This window comes from Pongo abelii, chromosome 13 (genome assembly GCF_028885655.2).
Source record: "Pongo abelii isolate AG06213 chromosome 13, NHGRI_mPonAbe1-v2.0_pri, whole genome shotgun sequence".
NCBI lineage: Eukaryota > Metazoa > Chordata > Mammalia > Primates > Hominidae > Pongo > Pongo abelii.
The window spans coordinates 44,942,591-44,963,611 of record NC_071998.2 but is presented as its reverse complement, the minus strand read 5'-3'; the positions used below and the strand labels follow the sequence as shown (position 1 = coordinate 44,963,611).

The 21,021-nt window shown below is 39.7% G+C and overlaps 1 protein-coding gene across 40 annotated transcripts in view; it reads right to left on the bottom strand.

The window, feature by feature from the left end:
- MPDZ (multiple PDZ domain crumbs cell polarity complex component) overlaps positions 1 to 14,715 on the bottom strand; it is a 180,104-nt gene extending 165,389 nt beyond the window's left edge. For 6 of the 40 annotated variants that reach the window (XM_024252173.3, XM_054519889.2, XM_024252164.3 and 3 more), the window contains exon 1: positions 14,410 to 14,715. The gene's annotated coding sequence lies outside the window, so the exon portion shown is untranslated. Of the gene's footprint in view, positions 1 to 11,615; positions 11,816 to 13,293; positions 13,544 to 14,070 lie in introns of all 40 variants that reach the window. The other 34 variants (XM_054519886.2, XM_024252166.3, XM_054519893.2 and 31 more) reach the window with 17 other exon arrangements.
- Positions 14,716 to 21,021: the final 6,306 nt, after the last annotated feature.

The following is a 21,021-nucleotide window of genomic DNA, read 5'->3' as shown; positions in this document are numbered from 1 at the left end:
CAGTGTTAAGGGCCAAGACACAACATGCCAGGCATATTTCTTGCATAGAACCAGGCAGGGGGATTCTCCCAAGAGCTGCCCTTGCAGGTGAACACAACAATGTGTCAATGCCAAACTCCAGAGGCTGCCCATAAAGCACTCACTGTAACCACATTATTTTCTTGGGGGAAACCTAAAACATGCAGAAGACTTAACTTTGTGCCACAGAATTCTTCAGTGCAATTCCTACACTGGCAACAAATTCTCCAGGGAAATTACTTCAGGCTCTTACCTCCTGCCCTTTTGCCCGCCTGGAATGAGGCAATTCCATGAGCCCAGGTCGATTGTGTCCTGGTGCTTATAAAAAGCATTTGGGCTCTCGCCTGTCATCCCAGCACTTTGGGACGCTGAAGTGGGCAGATCACCTGAGGTCGAGAGTTCAAGAAAAGCCTGAGCAATATGGAGAAACCCAGTCTCTACTAACAATACAAAATTAGCCAGGCGTGGTGGCGCATGCCTGTAATCCCAACTACCGGGGAGGCTGAGGCAGGAGAATCACTTGAACCTGGAAGACAGAGGTTGCGGTGAGCTGAGATTGCCCCATTGCACTCCAGCCCAGGCAACAAGAGTGAAACTCCATCTCAAAAACAAAAAAAGAAAGCATTTGGTACTCAAAAGCGTACCCATGGGACCCAGAAATATAGTTGGCAGCTGGTCTCTGTTAGAACCTATCAACTGCTGTCGGAGGTGATAGTACAAAACATGTCTGCCATTTCTCAGCTGCCCTCTCAGGGACAGGATTTTCATTGACTTTGTGAGATCTCGATGACACTGGGGCAGAACAATAGGTGGCTTGTCAGTTGTGACTGAGTGGCTCCTCAGAGCAAAGTGTTAAAGGATGGAGACAATATTTCCAATACAGACAAAACTGTGGAACTAGAAGGTAGGAGAGACCATAGTATTACAACCATGCTGCTTCAACACACCTCCCCATCCAACTTCAGGTTTATACTATTCTCCCAAGATCATTTTCTAGGACTTTCCCCACTCTTAAAATAACTCTACTTCCACAATTTCTCTATTACCATTTCAAATGGCTTCTCCCGTCCTGGAATCTTTTCTACAAAAATTATGAAGAGTGTTGTATATTGCATAAACTCCTTAGGTATCACTGAGCTATAAGTACTATACATAATTAGATATTTTTATCCTTCCCCAACCATCAGCACCTCCTAAATTCAGTCAGTGGCTTTCATGATTTCCCTTTGCTGAATGTGGACAGGAACAAAGTTTACAAACTTTACTCAGGAAAGGGCAGGCTCAAATTTCTCATTGGAAGTCCTCTGGGAAGAAAACAGCATTTTGGAATAATATTTAATGTGGCCGTTTTTCTCTCCTGTACTGTGCTTGTGGTGACTAGTGGTTTGACTCCTGTTGGTTTAGTTCCAACTCTGCACAGAGAAGTACCACAGATGCATGTACTGAGAAGGGCTTGTGAACAATCACATTCTCTTTCTCCCTCTCTTGGCCCATTCTTTGCAATACTTTTTGTGGAGTATTTAGCAATTCAGAACCCTTAAATTCAGCAGACAGAAGAAATCAACATTTTTTTTTCAATTATCAATCTTATTTGAAGATGTAAGAAAATTTTATAAGCTTTTACTCTTTCCAAACACATAACTTGTTAAGACCACATTTTATAGATTCAGTAGAGAGTCAAAGAAAATACTATAACTTTTCCAAGGTTCCCTAACTCAGACCTTTTATTAAGCAATCATATTTCTTCAGCCATTATTATGTGGGGTATTGAAAAGTCTATATAATGAAATGTCAATAACTATCTGAATAGTTTCATGCAAAAGTAATCTCATTCAGCTACTCGAGGATTTGGGGGCAGAGAAAGAGAAGAAGGAGGAAGGAATTAAGAAGGACAAAGGCTTAAAAGCCTTAGTCAGAGGGATGTCTACCCTGACTAGAGTCCCTAAGTAACAAACTAACTTTCCATATCATTTCGCTGATGTAAAAAGGCAACTTCATTCCTCAGGAATATACCCACCACCAAATACTCCAAGAGGCAAAACTTTCCAAATATATATTCATCACTGGAATGTCTAAAATGTAGGCTTGGTTGCAATACACAATTTAAAGCAACAATCTATTATTTGGGGTTCTTAAAAATGCTATTCAATAACAACTAATAATAAAATTGCATTTAAGAATTGATTGCTATCGCATGTTATAATAATGACTTTCCCAGAAAATAAAATAGGCTACATAAGTAAATTTTTTAGGTAATGAAATTGGCATCAGTTTTACTGTTTGAAATGAAACCATTTGTTTATAATAGCTTCCAAATATCCCTGTTTTCTTAAACAAAACCTATGCCCTTTACAAATATGCATTTCCTTTAATCCTACCAAGAGTTCCATACTTTATACCCTCATTTTCAGATAAGAAAATTGAGGTTCAGAAAGATAGTGTTTTCTCCTTCATGAAACTTTTAATAGAGCTGTCTTACCTATGCTGTAAAGTACACAGCTTTATGATATCTTCTTTTCCGTTGCTGAAAATTATGTGTACTTTTTACACTACTGAGGATCCCAAGACACATCCCACAGTACTTCAAAGAAGTAGAAATGAATTTGAAAATTGCAAACTACAAAATTCAGCTTATTCAAAGTAATGACACTTAAAAGTATCAATTTATCTGAGAAAAGACATGGAGAAGAATGTGTTTGATGTATGGCAAGACAAGTAACGGGAGGAAAGGAAGAAGAAATAATAGAGGAAGCTGAAAGGGGGAAGGGATGGAAAGATGGAATGGCACTGAGATGATGTGGAAAACTCTCAGAAAATTCCTTAGCATTCACCAGGCTAACAGAATATAGAGCAAAGTGGTGTTGACTGAGGTTACAGACGCACAGGAAGAACTGTCATTTCTCCCACCAAAGTGAAATCTGATCTCAAAGGAAGAACTTCAGCTCCCTTTTCCTTCACAAACAAAGTAGCAAAACACAGAGTCATTAAGTCTGAGTCACTTTCCTTGTGACTCAGTTGTCAAAATCCTGTAAGATAAGGTATTCAAAAGTGTTTGGAAATGGGAAGAAGTATGGAAGCATTAGACATTTATTATTAGCAACAGTATTAGCATCAGAATGGCTAATTAATCATGTTTCCTAATTTTAAAAAATGAACAGCAAAAGGAAAATTACATATATACATAGAGAGAGATCTAGATATACAGATGGTACTTATAATACATCCCAAAAAACCACACCAATTCATCAAGTATTAAGTGAGCACTTACATATTCCTAGCCATGTGTATAGGAAGATTTAGCATGTGTATAGAAAGATTTAGCATGAAGGTTCTTGCATAGGATCCTTCAATTCTTATTCAAATAAATTTTTATATCTAATTTTGTATTTATAATTTTCTATTATTTTTAAGAGAACCACCCCAAATTCCATATACTTCAGGCCCCCAAGTCTTTATCCACCTCTGTCACTGAAGCATATGACAAAAGAAGAATGAGGATAAGTATCTAACTTCTGAGCTCCCAATTTAGTGGAAAACGGTAAGTAATTACACGGCAACATGATAGGTAAAGTTCTGAGTACAGAGGAATTCAATACTGCCAACATGAGTCAGAAAGAATTTGTAAGAGATATGACACATGAATCATCTTGAAGTATGAGCCGATTAGGAGAGTGTGGAGGAGAGCAGTAAAGGGAAAGGCATTTCTCACTAAGGGAAGGACATCTGCTAAGGCAACAAAACCATGAAGAACCCAGATGATTTGATGACAGTGAGGCTGCAGTACTTGGGTCCAGAATGACAGGAGCTAGGAAGGTAATGTTTCCATGGCCTCATTAGGGCTTTGCCCTGCAGGCATGCTGGACCATGCAGGGACACTGGGGAGGGAGTTTGGAGGGTACAGGGATTACAGGGATACAGAAAATTTATTTTCTGATAAAACAATTCTGATAATAGTGTAAATATTTCACCAAAGAGGGAAAAGAACTAATGATAATACAACCAGATGTTAGGTTGTTAAAAAAACCTCATCGAAAAAGATGAGAGCCTAGATGAAGGTAATGGCAAGAAAAAAAAGAAAAGATACAGACTCATTCATCAGAGGCAATCAAAAGGACTCAGTGACCACTTGGTGACTGTTAAGGCCAGGAGGAGTGAATGAGTGAGAGAAACAGAGGTCAACTCTCCCAATAATTTTAATCTGGGAAACTAGAACTATCAGGACATCATTTAGCCAAAAGAACAGCAGAAAGATAAATATATGGTTTTAGAGGAAACAGAAATATGGTTATATTCCTTTTGGACATACTGAGTTTGAAATGCCTCTAGAAAACAGGAAATAATTGAATTTTAATTTCATGAAGGTAGGAAGTTTTGCGTTGCTCTTGTTTCCTTTTTCTCTCAGGGCTATATCCCCAGCACCAGAAATAATGGCTGTGAGATAAATTAAAAATCCTAGTGGAATCAATAACATTCCTGCAAGCTCCAAGATGAAATAGTGTACACATAGAGATGAGCATATTATCTAAAAAAATAAAATTCGCCATGATCCTTTCTTATTCAGCTCCATACTAAACCAAAACAAATGTACCTTTGGTGCTTCTGTTAATTGAACATGCATACACACAAGAAAAAAATAAAATTTGTTCACAATAAAAGAAGTATTTTTCATAATCTGTACCAAAGAATTCCTAGAGAGAACCCTGTAGTCCTCTGCCAGCAAAGAGATGTTACTGTCTAAATCTGCTGATAAGCTTGTCAGTCATTGGTAGTCTACACTGCTGAGAATATACTAAGAAAATTCAGCAAGAAATGACAATTTACATCTTGCTGGCAAGATTCCAGGTAGTTCATGTAAGGGAAAATTGCATGAAGAAATCCAAATTATTATGAACCTATCTGAACATGTACCTTAGCCATATAAGATAAATAAGCATGCGGCAATTCGATCCCCTAATTACTAATTCACAGATAATGTAACAAGCTACACTATTTAGTTACCATATGTAATTCTATAGGATTCATTGGGGTTATCTTGACAAGTGATATTTTCTCCGTGAAAGCATTTTAAAAGGGCTTATTCTTTCAATGAAGGTGACTATTTGCTTCTTAATTAACTCATCTACTATTTAACTGCCTCCATTAACTGCTTTTTACTCTGGCACTCAAAGGACTAAACGTTAATATTAAGAGCACAAACCAACTTTTACTTTCGTAATAATCCAGAGAAGACATCTGCTTTAAATGCTGTTTTATTTATTCTGTTTGTCACTTCAATTAAGTGATCAGAAGGTACAGACAATATATAAACATTACAAATGACCCAAAAAAGGCTGAGTGGTTCCAACCAACATAACAGGTTTTCATAACAGAATGAAGTCATCTTATTTCTTGATTTCATCTGACCTTATAGCTTAGCTGCATGAGCTAAAGCTGTGTTGACCAACATAGTAGCCAGGAGCCACACTGAAACACACTACTGGGCACTTACACCTTGGCTAGTTCTAAAGGCAATACGATGTAAGGGTAAAAGACATGGCATATTTTGGAGAGCTTTTTTGTTTTTTTTTAAGAAAGTAAAATGTCTCAATAATGTTTACACTGATCATATTTTGAAAGAATAATTTGAAGAAACTGGGTTAAACAAAATATATTATTAAAATTAATTTCACCTACTTCTGCTTTTTTCTTTACTGTGGCTACAGACAACTTAAAATTACATATGTGGCTCACATGATATTTCCATTGGCCAGAGCTGATCTAGAATGATGCAGATCTTCCCCTCTCCAGCTCTTGGTGTGTTTGATGATCTGAATTGTAACATATACAGAATGGCAATTATTTGAATAATTTCAGCACCAAATTACTCCTTTGTTATCCAATTCACTATATGACTATCATATAAATTTGTCACAGGAGTGACAGATAATTCTATCAAACATGATAAGAATTACAGAAAATATGCAAGTGGGTGAGGAATATTTAGCAAGCAGTCAAAATAAAGCATTGGGTTCAATACTGAAACTACTGTGCTGTGCTTAAACTCTTCATACGGTAGGATACAAAAGTTTATGGAAAGCCTCAATAATCTCCTGACTTTTTACTTAATCATCTCTTATCTTTCAAAATTAAATATTTTTAAATCTTTTTTACAATTACCGGTAGTATTTTTTAAACTATTGACTTACATATTTTGAAGCTCCAACATTTAAATAAGGGCATTTAAATTTTCTATGTTATGTTTATCAAAATGGGGCATGAATTTAAGAAGACTGAGAAACACTGTCAAATACAAAAGTCGGATGCACACAGTTGAATCCAAAGGGGATCAGAATATGCCACTCCAAAATATGCTACTTTGGCATCAGTATTATTTTGAACCGAAGGCAAATAGGAAATGGAAGACAGGAGCACTCTCTCCCCTGGCCCTTTCTGTGTAAAAGTAGAACACAAAATTCCCTTTGTAAATGTGACAGAAATGTCCATTTGTAAAGATGATCATCTCTCCCTTACCAGTGAGAACAACTTTTATCATGAAAATGATACAAAAACCCCAAATCTATCCTCTTCTTTGGGTCTCTTCTTTTCTGTGTAGCCCCCATGCATATGAAATTAAAAACATCAATTAAATGTTAATCTGTGTTCTGTTAGTTTTAATTCACAGGCCTCACTTATAGAACCTCGAAGAGTAAAATTTTTCCTCCCTCACAAAAGCAAGAATAAATATGCACCATAAGACAATGGACAAAGTGCAGGAGAGTTCTAAATGACTTGAAAACTCTTTAATGGTATATCCATGCAATGACTACTACTCAGCAACGACCAGTACTAAACTATGAATACAGGCAACATGGATGAATCCCAAAATAATTACATAGTGAAAGAAGTCAGACAAAAGAGAACATACTGTATGATTCCATTTATCTAAAGCTCTAGAGAATGCAAACTAACCTATACTGACATAAAGCAAATGAGTAATTTACTTGGAGATGGGAGGGGTGGGTAGAGGAAAGGATTACCAAGGTGCATGAGGAAACTTTCGGGGGTGATGGATACGTTCACTATCTTGATTGTGGGGGATAGCATCACAACAGCCAAAATTTAACAAATTGTACACTCTCAATATGTGTAGTTTATTGTCAATTATAACTTACACCACAATAAAAGTTAAACAATTATAACTTATACCACAATAAAACAGTTAAACACTCCCTCCCACCTCCTTGAGAAAAGGATAGGTGCTGAATAGCTTGACTTCAGCATCCAACAGATGTTCACTGAACATCTTAATGAAGCTTGCTAGGGAGCAATAACCCAGGCCCCAGGGCTATTTCTTCTGGTTTTCCTACCTCAGCCACAAAACAGAGCTAAAAATACTTTGTGACTTAGTCTAACCCAATATATATTCAATAGATTATATCAGAATGAAGAGCCATTCCAATGCTATAGTTTTGTAAAACAGCATAGGATAACTGCATCTCCTAGCCCGGAAAACTGTGAATGTGATGGGAAAGGGTTGGAAGGGTCAGACAACACTCCACTGAATCTTATCAATGAGGCCCCTGTAATCCCAAATTAGAAAATGAGGCCGGGCGCGGTGGCTCACGCCTGTAATCCCAACACTTTTGGAGGCTGAGGCGGGGAGATCACCTGACCTGAGGTCAGGAGTTCAAGACCAGCCAGGCTAACATGGTGAAACCCTGTTTCTACTAAAAGAAAAAAAAAAAAAAAGAAGAACAAAATAAAATGAATGCTGTCCAGAAGTGGATTCAGGCCTGACTTATTAAAATGCAATACCCTGGGAGACTTGTGGGGAGTGAGAAACAGAGGAGGAAATACATAAGCTTTATGAAATTTACCTAGCAATGCCTTAGACAAAGCAAGACCTATTAAGGGGGCTGCTATGGTCTGAATGTTTATGTTCCCCCCAAATTCATATGTTGACATCCTAACCCCCAAAGTAATGGTATTAGGGGGTGGGGCCTTTGGGAGGCAATTAGATCACAAGGGCAGAGTTCTAATGAATGGGACTAGTGTCCTTATAAAATAGGTACCAGAGAGCAGCCTTGCCCCTTCCACACCACATGAAGACACAGCAAGATGGCATCATCTATGAGGCCCTCACCATTTACAGAATCTGCCAGTGCCTTGATCTGGTACTTCCCAGCCTCCAGAACTATGAGAAATAAATGTATGTTTATAAGGGACCCAGTGTTTGATATTTTGTTATAGCACCCGAAATGAACTAAAACAGGGGCCTAGCAAGGTATAAGAGAAACTGGACATATCTTAAATATATCAGACAGGAGTTTTTAAATTGTAGAATAATCATTAACCTTTATGACTCTATCATCATGGTTTTGTTAGGTTAGTGATATCTTATGAACACGGAAGGATAGCTTCTCATGACCATTTTCTATGACAGTTCCCTGAAGCAAGGTATCCTATGGAGCCACCTGAGTACACAATATAAAGTTATTGTGAAATTAACAATATAGTGAATTGGTTAACAAAGGAGTAATTTGGTGCTGAAATTATTCAAATAATTGCCATTTTGTATATGTTACAATTCAGATTATCAAACACACCAAGAGTTGGAGAGGGGAAGATCTGCATCATTCTAGATCAGCTCTGGCCAATGGAAATATCATGTGAGCCACATATGTAATTTTAAGTTGTCTGTAGCCACAGTAAAGAAAAAAGCAGAAGTAGGTGAAATTAATTTTAATAATATATTTTATTTAACCCACTTTCTTCAAATTATTATTTCAACATATAATCAGTATAAACATTGACTATTAACACTTAATTTTAAGCAGAAATCAAAATTTTTAAAAATACATTCTCCACTGGTGTCCTACATGCCACATGGTAGTGAACTGTATCATGCCTCTTCAAAAGACCTGAGACATTAGTTCAAACAAATGCTATTAGTATCAACTCAAATTATATAACATTTAATAATCTCAGATCAGATTATGCTCACTTAGAAAGGCAGCAATTGGTGAAATCTCTTGATCAACAGCTGCTCTATCTATTCATTTGTTATATCAAAATCACTTAAATATCTTCATTTTCAAAATATGTGTCTTGGGGATTTTCTTGTGGGAATGGTATCTGGGTGATCAAATTACAGGCAAGTTTTCCGTCTTCTTTTCACTTGTATCTTCCATACCTTTTTAAATGTGCTGTTTACTAAAATAAATAATTACCTTACGTATTTTATTATCAAAATAATTTTAAAACATAAGCAACAACATTAAGTTTTTTCTTAATTTTTTTTTTGGTAGTTGATGTTACTGGGTTTTTCTTCTTCTTTTTTAATAAATGTTTCATTTTTCACTTTCCCCTCATGCACTTATTTATAGCACCTTGGATCTGGAGGCAGAGTGGTTTACAAGAAAATAACAATGAATGTTGCTTTTGCAGACACAAATAAAACTAAAAGGTGGATAAAGATAAGAATTCCCTAAACAAAACAAATTTAACCACCACAGGCAGACAGGCCAGAGGAAAAAAAGCAAGAGTTTGTCTCCTTTTATTTTTTGTTTTTTTTTTTAACTTAGCTGGCCAGATCTGGAAGAATGGCTCTAATGGTTTCATTAACTCAACAAATACAATTTCAACACCTAAAAAACAAACAAAAAAAAAGTTTTTATTTTATGTAACATAAATTCCCTTTTATTAATCATATTTTCCCAAAAGAGGGAAACATTTCTGAAGGAAAAAGATTATGCCATACATTACCCCACAAAATAAATATAAGACAGACAGTTTTTAGATCAACGGAATTTAAAGAATAAATTCTGTTGTTTTAATCAGACTCAAAAACCACTGAGATATATACAACACAATGTTTCAGCTTTGCCAAATTTAACACTTTACTATTTTTAAGAACCATTAAAAGAAATATTTTAAGAAAACGAATGCTTTTATAAAACACTTAAAAAGAAAATTAATGCTCTGTCCTCAAAAAGGAAGGCCACAGAGGCACAATTTCCCAATGAACATCCAAAGAAAGAAAATAAGTGGCCTCAGGCCAAAGATAAAATACCTTTGTCCTCAAATAGCAGTTTCCCTTTCTTGCCAAACATCAAATTACCCCAGTAATGCTCAGACTATGCACTAGCCTCCAATATGAGCTCACTGCCTCAGGGTCTCACTAGTTTACAGACCAGGTCTCTTTGAGAACCTTGTTATGGGCTAAACTGTGTCTCCTAAAAATTCACAGGAAATCCTAATCCCTGTACCTCAGAATATAACTGTATTTGGAGATAAAGGTTAAATGAGGTCACTAGGGGTGGGTTCTAACACAATACGACTGGTTCCCTTATAAAAAGAAATTAGGCTATAGACATACATAGACGGAGGGCATGTGAAGAAACAGGGAGAACTCAGCCATCTACAAGCCAAAGAGAGAGGCTCGGTAGAAACCAATCCCACCAACACTTTGATTTTAGACTTCCAGCATCCAGAACTGTGAGGAAATAAATTCCGGTGGTTTCAGCCACCCACACTGTGGTATTTTGTCAAGGCAGCCCTATCAAACTAACACAGATTTTGGTACCAGGAAATGGGGTGCTGCTGTAACAAACACCAAAAATGTGGAAGTGGCTTTGGAACTGGGTAATAAGTGATGGCTACAAACGTTTTAGGGTGCATGTTAGAAAAAGCTCAGATTGCACTGACGAGGTTAACTCTCAGAAAGAAATGTGACACGGGTTATTGGAAAGTGGAAACTTCAAGAGATAAAATTCAGCCTATACTTCACTGCTCTCCATTAAATGCTCTTCCCTATCCAAACTTTTCCCCTGGGCACAAATCCTCTATTCCACTCCAGAAATATACAAATTGAATATGCTCTCCAGTACCCACTGCCCACTCACATCCCAGCCTCTTCCATACACCATGTCCATTTTCAAGGCAAAACCACTGACTTAAGCTCTACTTCATATCAAAAAAACTTTCATTTCCACCCTCTCATCTCAAGACCAAAGCCCTTTCTGTGTCTTATTTATTAACCTCAATGATAAGAGCAACTAATCCCTATACTTAACTACTTTGCTAGAATCCCTGTAACATTTCTTATGTGTTAAAACCTTTCTGTTATTTCTCCCATTAGGTTCCTCCAACTAAGACTCTATATTTCTGGAGCAGAATCATATTTATTCTGTATTCTCCCCAATGCCTAACCCAATACAACATTCTTCCTAATCCATCTATTACTACCTACTACATGAATACCTCGGATCTTCTCTGGAAACATATCACAGGAAGGCAATGGATTCCTCACCACTGGTTTCCTTTATTGAGAAGTAGTTATTTACCTCCTTAGTCTTATTCTCCCACATGGAATCCCACTAAAATTATTTAATCACAATATATCAATTTTACCATGCTAAATATTTCCAAACTGCACTTATATAAATGCTCTCCTATGCATGACACTAATTTACAAGAAAAAAATGAAACCTTTATTGTTATAAATATGGGGTTGATAATGTATGTAACAATATCAAATGAAATCCTACTTTAGGCCAAATATCTATTTTCAAAAGTACATATAACTGTTTCGGACATATATCATCACTCATACGCACCATCAAGCAGTCCTAAATTCACCAGGAAGTTGTCTGCTTCTTCTCTTTATAAAGTGTAGGATCTTTCTCTGGCAGATGTGCTATTTGCTCTACCATATTTGGGGACATTCCGGTCCAACTTTGCCTCAAAATATTTCATGAAATTCAGAGCACTTTGTACGTTTCCAAACATACAAAATGTAGCCAACCTGCAACTCAACCTGAGAGAGACAAGACTATGTCAGATCTGGAATGTAATCTGGAGAAAATAATCTGCCTCTAACTGAGGATAGTTACCTTCCAGGCAATTCATTGTTCCTCTCCAGCTTTTAAATCCCTTAATCTCAATTCTAGACAATGGATTCACTTCATCATTTGTCAAGCAAAATCTCTCCACCCTAGCAGTTAAAAACTAAAGGTGGCCAACTAGGCCTAAATCCATGTAAAGTTACATATCAAGGATTTCCAAGAGTCTCTCTGAATAGCTTCAACTTGTACAAATATACTAAACTCTGAGACCAGCCTCTATTCCTCACAGTTAGGTACATTTAAATGCATCTGAAAAGGAAAGGTGTCTTTAAGGGCCAACCAGAACAATGTCTAGGTGATAGGACTTTGAAGCACACTAAAAACTGACTAAAGATCCCTCCCTTTCCAAGCCACAACCATCAGGCCTAGTCAATAAAAAGGAGTGTGGTAAAGGGACAAAGAAAACCAGAACTAGAGAAGGTAAGTGAAAAGAATAAACATAGAAAGGATCAAAGGAAAAAAAAGGAACATATGTAAGAAATAAGGTACACCATAATCTATTAGTAATATGTTGAGAATAATCTTCATTAGTTTGTTTGTTTTGGCAAATGAGATACGGAAGAAGAATGGAGAGTCAAGGGGTACCCAAAACTAGTTTTGCCTACATTGCACACAAGGGTACAGGTGCATCCATCCAAAGCTTGGTATTGTATTAGAAGATCAAGTCAAGGAACTTCAAGTTTTGCTAGGCTTTTATTTTTATTTATTTACTAATTTATTGAGTCAGAGTCTCGCTCTGTCACCCAGGCTGGGGCACAGAGGCGCGATCTCGGCTCAACGCAACCGCTGCCTCCCGGGTTCAAGCGATTTTCCTGCCCCAGCCTCCCTAGTATCTGAGACTACAGGTGCGAGCTATCACACTCCGCTAATGTTTATATTTTTAGTAGAGACAAGATTTCACCATGTTGGCCAGGCTGGTCTTGAACTCCTGACCTCAAGTGATCCACCCACCTCGGTCTCCCAAAGTGCTGGGATTACAAGCGTGAGCCACTGCGCCTGGCCAAGTTTTGCCAGGTTTTTTAAACACTATTGTTTGCCAAAATTCCATCAGGTGCTAAGGCATACATTATACAAATTTAGATGGTTCCAACATTACAAGATGTTCATTGTAATCACTCATACCCAAATTCAACACGTAAAACTCCCAAGCCTGAAACCATCACCTCCTCCTCGTTAGTTTTCAGATAAGGTGTTATTTATTCTATAAAGAGTAACCTAAACCAAGAATTTCTAGGGAAACACGAAGGGGATGTTTACATAAAACTATCTACAAGGCAGGACGAGACAGTCTGATCACTTATCAGATTCCTTCTCTATGACATCAAGGAACATGGAGAAGTTTTCCTTCTACGCTGGCGAAGTCATGTTGCTCTTATCTATCTGATGATACCTAGGAAACACTAGCCTCCAACCGGAGCCCCTACTGCAAAAAGGCAATCAGTGCCCATTGCCGGGGTCTTCCCAAGCGAAGCACCTCAAAAGCCGCACCGCGGAGTAGAGGTCTCCAGGGGCCCCCACTCGCCCCCAGTGACTGCGCAGCGGCCTCCACCTCCCGCCGGCGCCTGGCCACTTCTCCTCCCCCGCAGTCTCCGCTTGATTTCCATGTGACTGCAGGGAAGAATAGCCCAGCCTTTGTGCCTCTGCAAAGAATGCAAACAAAAATGTACACCATCACCACCCAACAAACGCTCAACTCCGCAAGACACAAAGCGTCTCCCAAATATCGCTTCCCTAGGAACATCCGGCATCCTGGGGCTGCCAAATCGCAGACAAAGGCGCCCATCAGCGCGGGGGGTGAGGGGATTAAGGGAGAGACAAGACCAACATGCTCCCACCAACGGGAGCGGCGGTTAAAAGGGCACCGGTGCCAGGGGTGAGGGACGGGGCACCGGTACCAATTAGCGGCTCGCCTCGGGGTCCCCGCAGCTAAGGCGAGAACGCAAGACCAGGAGCATTGCTGCCCACTCTCTACCGCAACCCGCACAGCCCGGGAGCGCGTAACGGCGGATGCAGCGTCCGGGAGCCGCCCCGGCAGCGGAGAGCAACAGGCTCCCGCGCCCCGGAGGCCTGGTCTGCGCTCCAGGCCCCCAGGCTAACACCCCACCCCCAGCCCCCCGACACCAAGACTGTGCCCCTCTGGGTCAAGGAAAAGGAAAAACTTTTAAACCTCTTAGAGTCAGCGAGAGCAAAAGAAAGGGGTGGGGGGGGAGCTGAAAGGTCCAGGATTATCCATCGCGGGGCTGGGGGGAGTGGAGACTTGCGAGTAGCAAAGGAAACTTCTAGACCCCATCCTTTTAAAAAGCCAGAGCAGCGGCTTCCGCGAAGCGCCGGGCCGCGCGAGGTGGGGCAAGCGCACCGCCCCACCGCCCGCCACCACCCCCACCCCCACCCCCACCCCTACACCCGCGCGCCGAGCCCCGGGCGCCCGCGCACCTTCCCCCCCGGCGCGCGCGCAGGGCGCGGGGGCGCGCCTCGGCCTCCGGGCCGGGGCTCAAGCGCCGCTTACCCGGCTCGCGGCGCCCGCCCAGGGCCGGGACGTGAGGGGGCGGAGGACTAGAGAGCAGGAGTCGCCGGGGCCTCTGGATGCCTCGCCTCGCCCACGCTCGCTGTCTTCTCTTCTGAAGTAACGGCCTGGCGAGGAGCTTCGGGATCAAAACGCACGGACACTCACGCGTGACTGAGAAACTTAATCCCGCGGCGGGCCGACGCCAGCCTCGCGCTCCGCCGCGCCCCCTCCCCCAGCGCGCGCCGCACTTGCGCCGACCGGGGCTGCCGCGGAGGCGGCGGCGGGGCCCAGGCTGCTGGGGCTGCCGTGACGCCTGCGACCGGCGGGGCGGCGGGCGCGCCTTGGCCAATCAGGGGACGCGGCCGAGCAGGCCGGTGCGGGGTTTTAAACTCGCTCCTGGGCCGCTCGACCTGGGGTGTGGGTAGTGGACTTATGAGGTGGTCAGATAAAATATAGGCTGCTCTGTTAAATGGGAATTTCAAATTTAAAAAAAAGGAATAATTTTAGTACAAGTATATCCCATGCAATATTTGGGACGTACTTATACTAAAAAGTTATTGGTTGTTTATCGGAAATTCAAATTTAATGGCAGTCTTGTATTTTTATCTGCCGATTTTGTCAACCTGCGGAAACTGATAGCCTGTTTCTAGTTCCTCAGATTTTCCTTATGTGCACTGCCCTGTGGATGCTTTCTGCGTGGGTAGCTTACTGAATGGCATAGGATGCTTATGAGAAGCGCTTTAATCAGAAGGGTGGGGGCAGTCGTCTTACTTTCTAAGTAACTTTTTGCACATCAGGGTGCATTCTTAGTCTGATGATCCAATTAAAAAGCAAAAACAGTAAACATGGAAAAGTTATTAGAGTTGCATGGCCCCAGGAAGAACAGATATTCATTTCTATTTTGTGCCACTTAAGATTTTCTTTCTGTTATCCTCAATTTGGAAGTCCCACGAATTTTTTTCTGCGTAAGAAACTCTTTTTCAAAATATCCTTCTGATATTAGAGTACCAAAGGATACTCAGAAGTCCAATTTAGAACATTTAAAAGAATTTCTTCTAATATTCTGAATAAAAATACTCTTTTCTCATATTCCTTGGACTTTCAAACACATTGACAGCTGTTGACCTCTCTCTTCCTAGAGTCCTCCCCACCCCACCCCTCCTGTAATTCCATGCAATCACACTCTTGGTTTTGCTTCTTCCTCTTAGTCAAGGGCGGATGTATGGGCTCTGAAGCTTGTACAATTGGGGACTCTGCTTTAACAACAACAACAAAAAAATCTTTCTTTTGAAAAATTCAAAAAATAAATGCCCATGTAAACACATTCTAGGGTTGCTCCCAGGCAAGAGAAGGACCTGGAATGTTAAGCTACATCAGTTTCCAGGTAGATCTGCCTCTGTCCCCAGGCCACTCTTCAGCTTCTTTGCCTCCTCTCCCCCAATCTTTAGATGCTGGAATTCCTTAAAAATCAGTTACGGGCCCTCTTTTCCTTTTAACTCTTATCTCTAAATACATTTTCACTTCTAGCTTATGATCTAGTAGCTACAGAATCTTACATTTATACCTTCAGATTTATCCATATATTCAAGTGTTTATTTGACTTCCCTGTTTGCTTGTCTCAAACCTAGATTGCAAAAAAAAATGCAACCATGATACTTCTGCTCAAGCCTGGTCATCTTGTTCAGTGTCCCAGTGAATGGAACTGCCATAGATGCTACATAATTCTCACAAACTAGGATAAACCCATTGTGATGCATTCTTATTGTACCCCATGCTTTTGCTTCATAATATTTATCCTACTTTGTAAATATGCATTTAATTTTGTAATTATGCAATGTCTCTTCCCACTTCAACCATAAACTCCATGAAAACAGGGGCTAAGTCACCATTTTATCCTCAGAGCCTAGTAAAAACTTCACACTTGGTTGGCACTTATATGAAATAGGATGAATATACGACTGCGAGAATGAATAATTTGTCCATATAACTTTTGTGTTCTTGTCATAGAGTCATCTCAAGGCATCCCACCTGGAAAGGATTTTCTTATTGCTTAGAAATTCCAAAGGGCTCCTCCTCTTTGAATAGCACTTCTACTTGTCAGTTTTCAAATCTGGTCATTCTCAAATACAAAGGAAGTACGTGCATGAAATGTTAGCTGCTGGGGTAGTGTAGGAGGAAAAGAATTTCATAACTAGCTACTGAAGGAATTCTTTGAGTCCTAAAATTTTAAATGGCATTTTTTATATTGAACCATAGGGAAAGAGCCCATAAAAGTGAATTAGAGGAAAGTTTTAGAAATTTAATTCCCTGGTTTATTGTGGATAAATGAGATTAAAACAAATAATTTTACCTTGGTTTAAAAGGTGCTATTGTTCTAGTCTCCTTCAGCGAAGCAAAGCCCACATGCCCTCTTTAAACAGCAGTATATCAGAGGTTAAAAAGGCATCTTGTTTAGATTAGTCCTTGCATAAAATTATCCAGAGTTTGGGGATAATTCCACCCTGAAGCTTCTCCTTTTGAAGTTGACCCATATAGCTATTGCTCTATTCTCTTTAACTTGTTCTAATCCAGAAAACCTAAGATTTTCTAGAAATCCACCAGGGATATTGCACTAGTTGAAAAAAAAAAATACCTAAAATAAAAGTTAAAAACATTAAGTTGAAATAAAATCTTGCAGAGAAAGACAAAGTGTAAAGCAGATAGAGTAGAGGTGCTCTACTCTATGGGATGGGTTGAAACCCCATACGTAAGTAGATTAATAATGCTTTCTATTTCATGTTAATACAGGCTCTGGGGTCATTCCACCTATATCCTCAGTGAGGCATTCTCCACGATAATTTGTTTTTCTCAAATTTGAGTCATATTCAGAGGACTTTTATAAGGGAAAAAGTCCTGGAAACTTCTGAGATTGGTTTAAATTATTATTGTTGGTTTATTATTTATTGTTCATCATAATTGAACAAGTACAAATATAAACTATGTATATGATATTATTTTACATTTGTGGCTCCTCTACAACTCTAAAACTAGTGAAAGGCCCAGGTTGTCTACTCAAAACCTTTAACGGCTGCTGAAAAGACAGATCCTGGAAATTAAACTTTTCATCCACCAAAATAACAGGATTCTTTTAGTTGCCTGCTGAGCACACAGTCTTCATTCTGCTTTTTAACAGCAGATAGCCAAGACGTAGGTGAGACCCCCATGCTGGGAGATGTTACTACAGAACTGCAGGGTTAGAACTCTGTATGAACCAAATCCTTTCCCAAGGACGAAGTGATTTGGGGTAATCCTAATAGTGGGATGATGGGCTATTTTTATCACCTTTAGCCAGCAGTGACTCTTATTAATAATGCAGCATTTAAATGCAAACTAGATGGCATGCTTGCCAGTCCCTCTACCTAAGGGATATCTAATATATAACAACTGTGCAGTTTTAGTTTATTATAGTTTGTAGATTTTTTATGTTGTCTACTGGCTGACTGACTTTATGGTTTCGATTTGCCTCAAATGTCTCAATTAAAAGAACAGTTCAGATAAATTTTTTTTTCAGTTTGTTCAATGTTAAAAAGCATTTTAAATAATCCTTAATTTTTTCTCTCCATTGAAAACAAGTCAAGGTTGAAAAAAGAAGATAAAGAAGAAAGAGAAGAACGTTAGGATAATGGATATATATGTGTCTAGGAGAAAGCCATTGGGGGAGAGAATGACTAAGAGAGAATCCCAGGAATGAGAAAAATGTAAAAAATATTTCTCTTTTGAGAACATACAGAGTAATCTGTCTCTCTTCATATAACAAACTGTTTATAGAGAGATAAAGGCTCTGAAATCTCCAGTGTGTCCGATTAGGCCTCATCTCTCTAAGCATGAAAGAAAGGGCATTGGGAGGTCATGACCTTCTGACCTTGAATTCATTTGCATTTGTACCCACAAAATTCTAACTCTATAAGGAAATTCCAGGAGAAAGCATTGGGGCCAGGTTAATTTTAGGGAGAAACACATCCAAACTGTTCCAGAATCTGTGCCTCAAATTTATGCCGGCTAGAATGACATTTTGAAATATCTTACAAAATATCTTCCCTGTTATGCATACTCTGAGGGCATAAGTGAGTTATCCAAAAAAAAATCAAGAAAAACAATGACAATAGTGAAAAGAATTTGTTCAAGTTGCATAGTATCTTTTAGATAATACCCCCCCTTCGTGATGGCAGAAAGAACAGAGGGGAAAAAATTGAGCTGTTGAAAACACCACTGAGTCACTGGATTACATCTTACCTGAAGCCCACTCCATCTCTTGTCTTTCCACTTGTATGAGCCAATAAATTTTCTTTAGTTCTTAAACTAGTTTGAATTGAGTTTTCTGTTGTTTGTAACTAAAAGCATTCAAACTGATAAAATACACATATTAAGCCATTCACAGTGAGCTAGACAGGTACTTCTAAGTTTCAAGGAACACACTGAGATTACCTCAGTTAGTCGGAGCTTATTAAAGGATAGCTAGGAATATAAGGAAAACATGAGTTTCCACTGGTGAACAGCCAGGTCTCACAGAAAATGTGACATCTTTCTGGTCACAACACGAATGCACAGAAACGAAAGGTCATTTCAGAGGATGCAGCTCCAGAGATGAGATTTTCTTACAGTCTGTGTGATTCTACCATAATTATCATCCAGTATACCTCTGTCCCTATGTATCTAGCTTTTCTTCTTCCTCTAATGTTTGTTTATATTGGGTCCTTGAAAGTCTGGTAATCGTGGATGGTCTGTTTATATGTAATAATGAGGCAGTGAGCAGTGTGGGGCTCTGCACACCGCAAGGCTTTGTTGACTTGTACTTCACTTCCGAGAAAGCATTACACTCAGGGGCTCCTCCATTCCAGAATAAAGAAGTCTTTACTCCATATCCATTTTATGTCTTTTGAGAGGACATTTCTGGATGTTTGCCTGAGAAATAGATGCCTGGCTGCCAGAAGTTACATATGGAAGCTATGTGTGCATGCGTGTGTCTAGAGTGTGCATGTGGGTGTTTATGTGTGTGTATCTGTGCATGCGTGTGGTGGTGGTGATAACGTCGGTTGTTCCAATACCCAGATTTTGCTCCTGACATTTTACTTCCACTCTCCATTGTACCTAGGATTTCAATGTTACCAAGCTTCTCTGCAGTTTTAGTGGATAGAATAGCTCCCTCCTCTGCTGTAGTATCATAGACCTAGGACACTGCTTCTCAAACTAACTGCAAAGGGTCAGGTGATTTGTTTTTTAATTTCCAATGTGTCGCTGAGCAATGCACTAAAAATAAATTACTGGAAAAATGACATGCTTGGATGTTGTGTCGGTGTTCAATTGCTATAAAGATTTGTAAAGGTTAAGTTTTAATTTTTGTGTGTGTGGACCAGGCTGCAGACCACACTGTGGGGAGCATTACTCCAGGTGTAATGCATACAGAAACAATGCATCACGCGGATGCTTGTTAAAAATGCAGAATTTCAGCATCACCTCGACCTACTGAATCAGAATCTACAGTTTAACCAGACCCCCAGGTGATTTATATGCACTTTAAAGTTTTTAGGGAGTTTCCATTCCATCTGTTTTTTGTCTTCCAGGAGCGTGCTGCTGTATCTCTACCTAGAAAGCCTTTGCTTCAGAGCTTCAGACAGCTAGCATCTTCTCCTCATTCAAGTCACTGGTCAGATGACACCTCTGTAGAGAAGACGTCTTTGGCTCACCAGTAAGTTAGTAGCCGCTTCTCACCTCACATTGCACTGTATTATTATCTCTGCAGCATTTATCACTATTTAAAATTGTTGCAGTCTCCCTCCTGTCTTCTACCACCATCCAGCTAGAATGTAAGCTCAATGAGAGCAGAGATTTTATCTGTCTAATGTCCTGTCCTTTCCCCAGTGCCAGCACAGTGCCTGGCAGGTAATAGGCACTCCATGCTGCCTACACTCTTCTTCTTCGTTCCTCAGGAATTCTGCTCACTCTGAGCTTCTGTGTATAGCTTTCTCTGTATGTCTCTGAGTCTGTAATAGGAAGCCCAACTCAAACTGGCTTATAAAATTAAAAAGATGTTGGCATATGTAACAGGGAAGGTACAGAGTAAATTCAGTGATTAGGTATAGTTTAGTGAGGGTGCAGGCCCCAGCTCTCTCTGATTCTTCTGCAATAATCAGAAAGAACTTCTGATTCTTCATGTGTCAGCTTATGGCCAAGCTGATCACTAGATAACCATCTCAGTTCCAGCTCTCAAATGCACAGAGAGTGATGTCCAGAGACCATCCATTGCAATCTCTCTCTTTTTAAAGAGTAACTCGGCCAAAAACCTCCAGCAGTATTCCTCCAGCATTCCTTAGGCTGAATTGGATCATAGGCCTGTTCTAAACATATACGCACATGGTATAATTACAAGCAATAAAATGCACAGATCTGAAGTGTACAATTCAATAAGTTTTGACAATTATATACGCCCCCCATAGACGGTAACCAAACCATGATGTAGAATAGCCCCATCACCCCAGAAAGTGTCCTTGTGTCCTTTCCAATCAACCAGGAGTAGTAACAGTGCCTTGCCAAGCCATATTGAAATCTGAAACAAAAGGAACAACAGCAATAGTG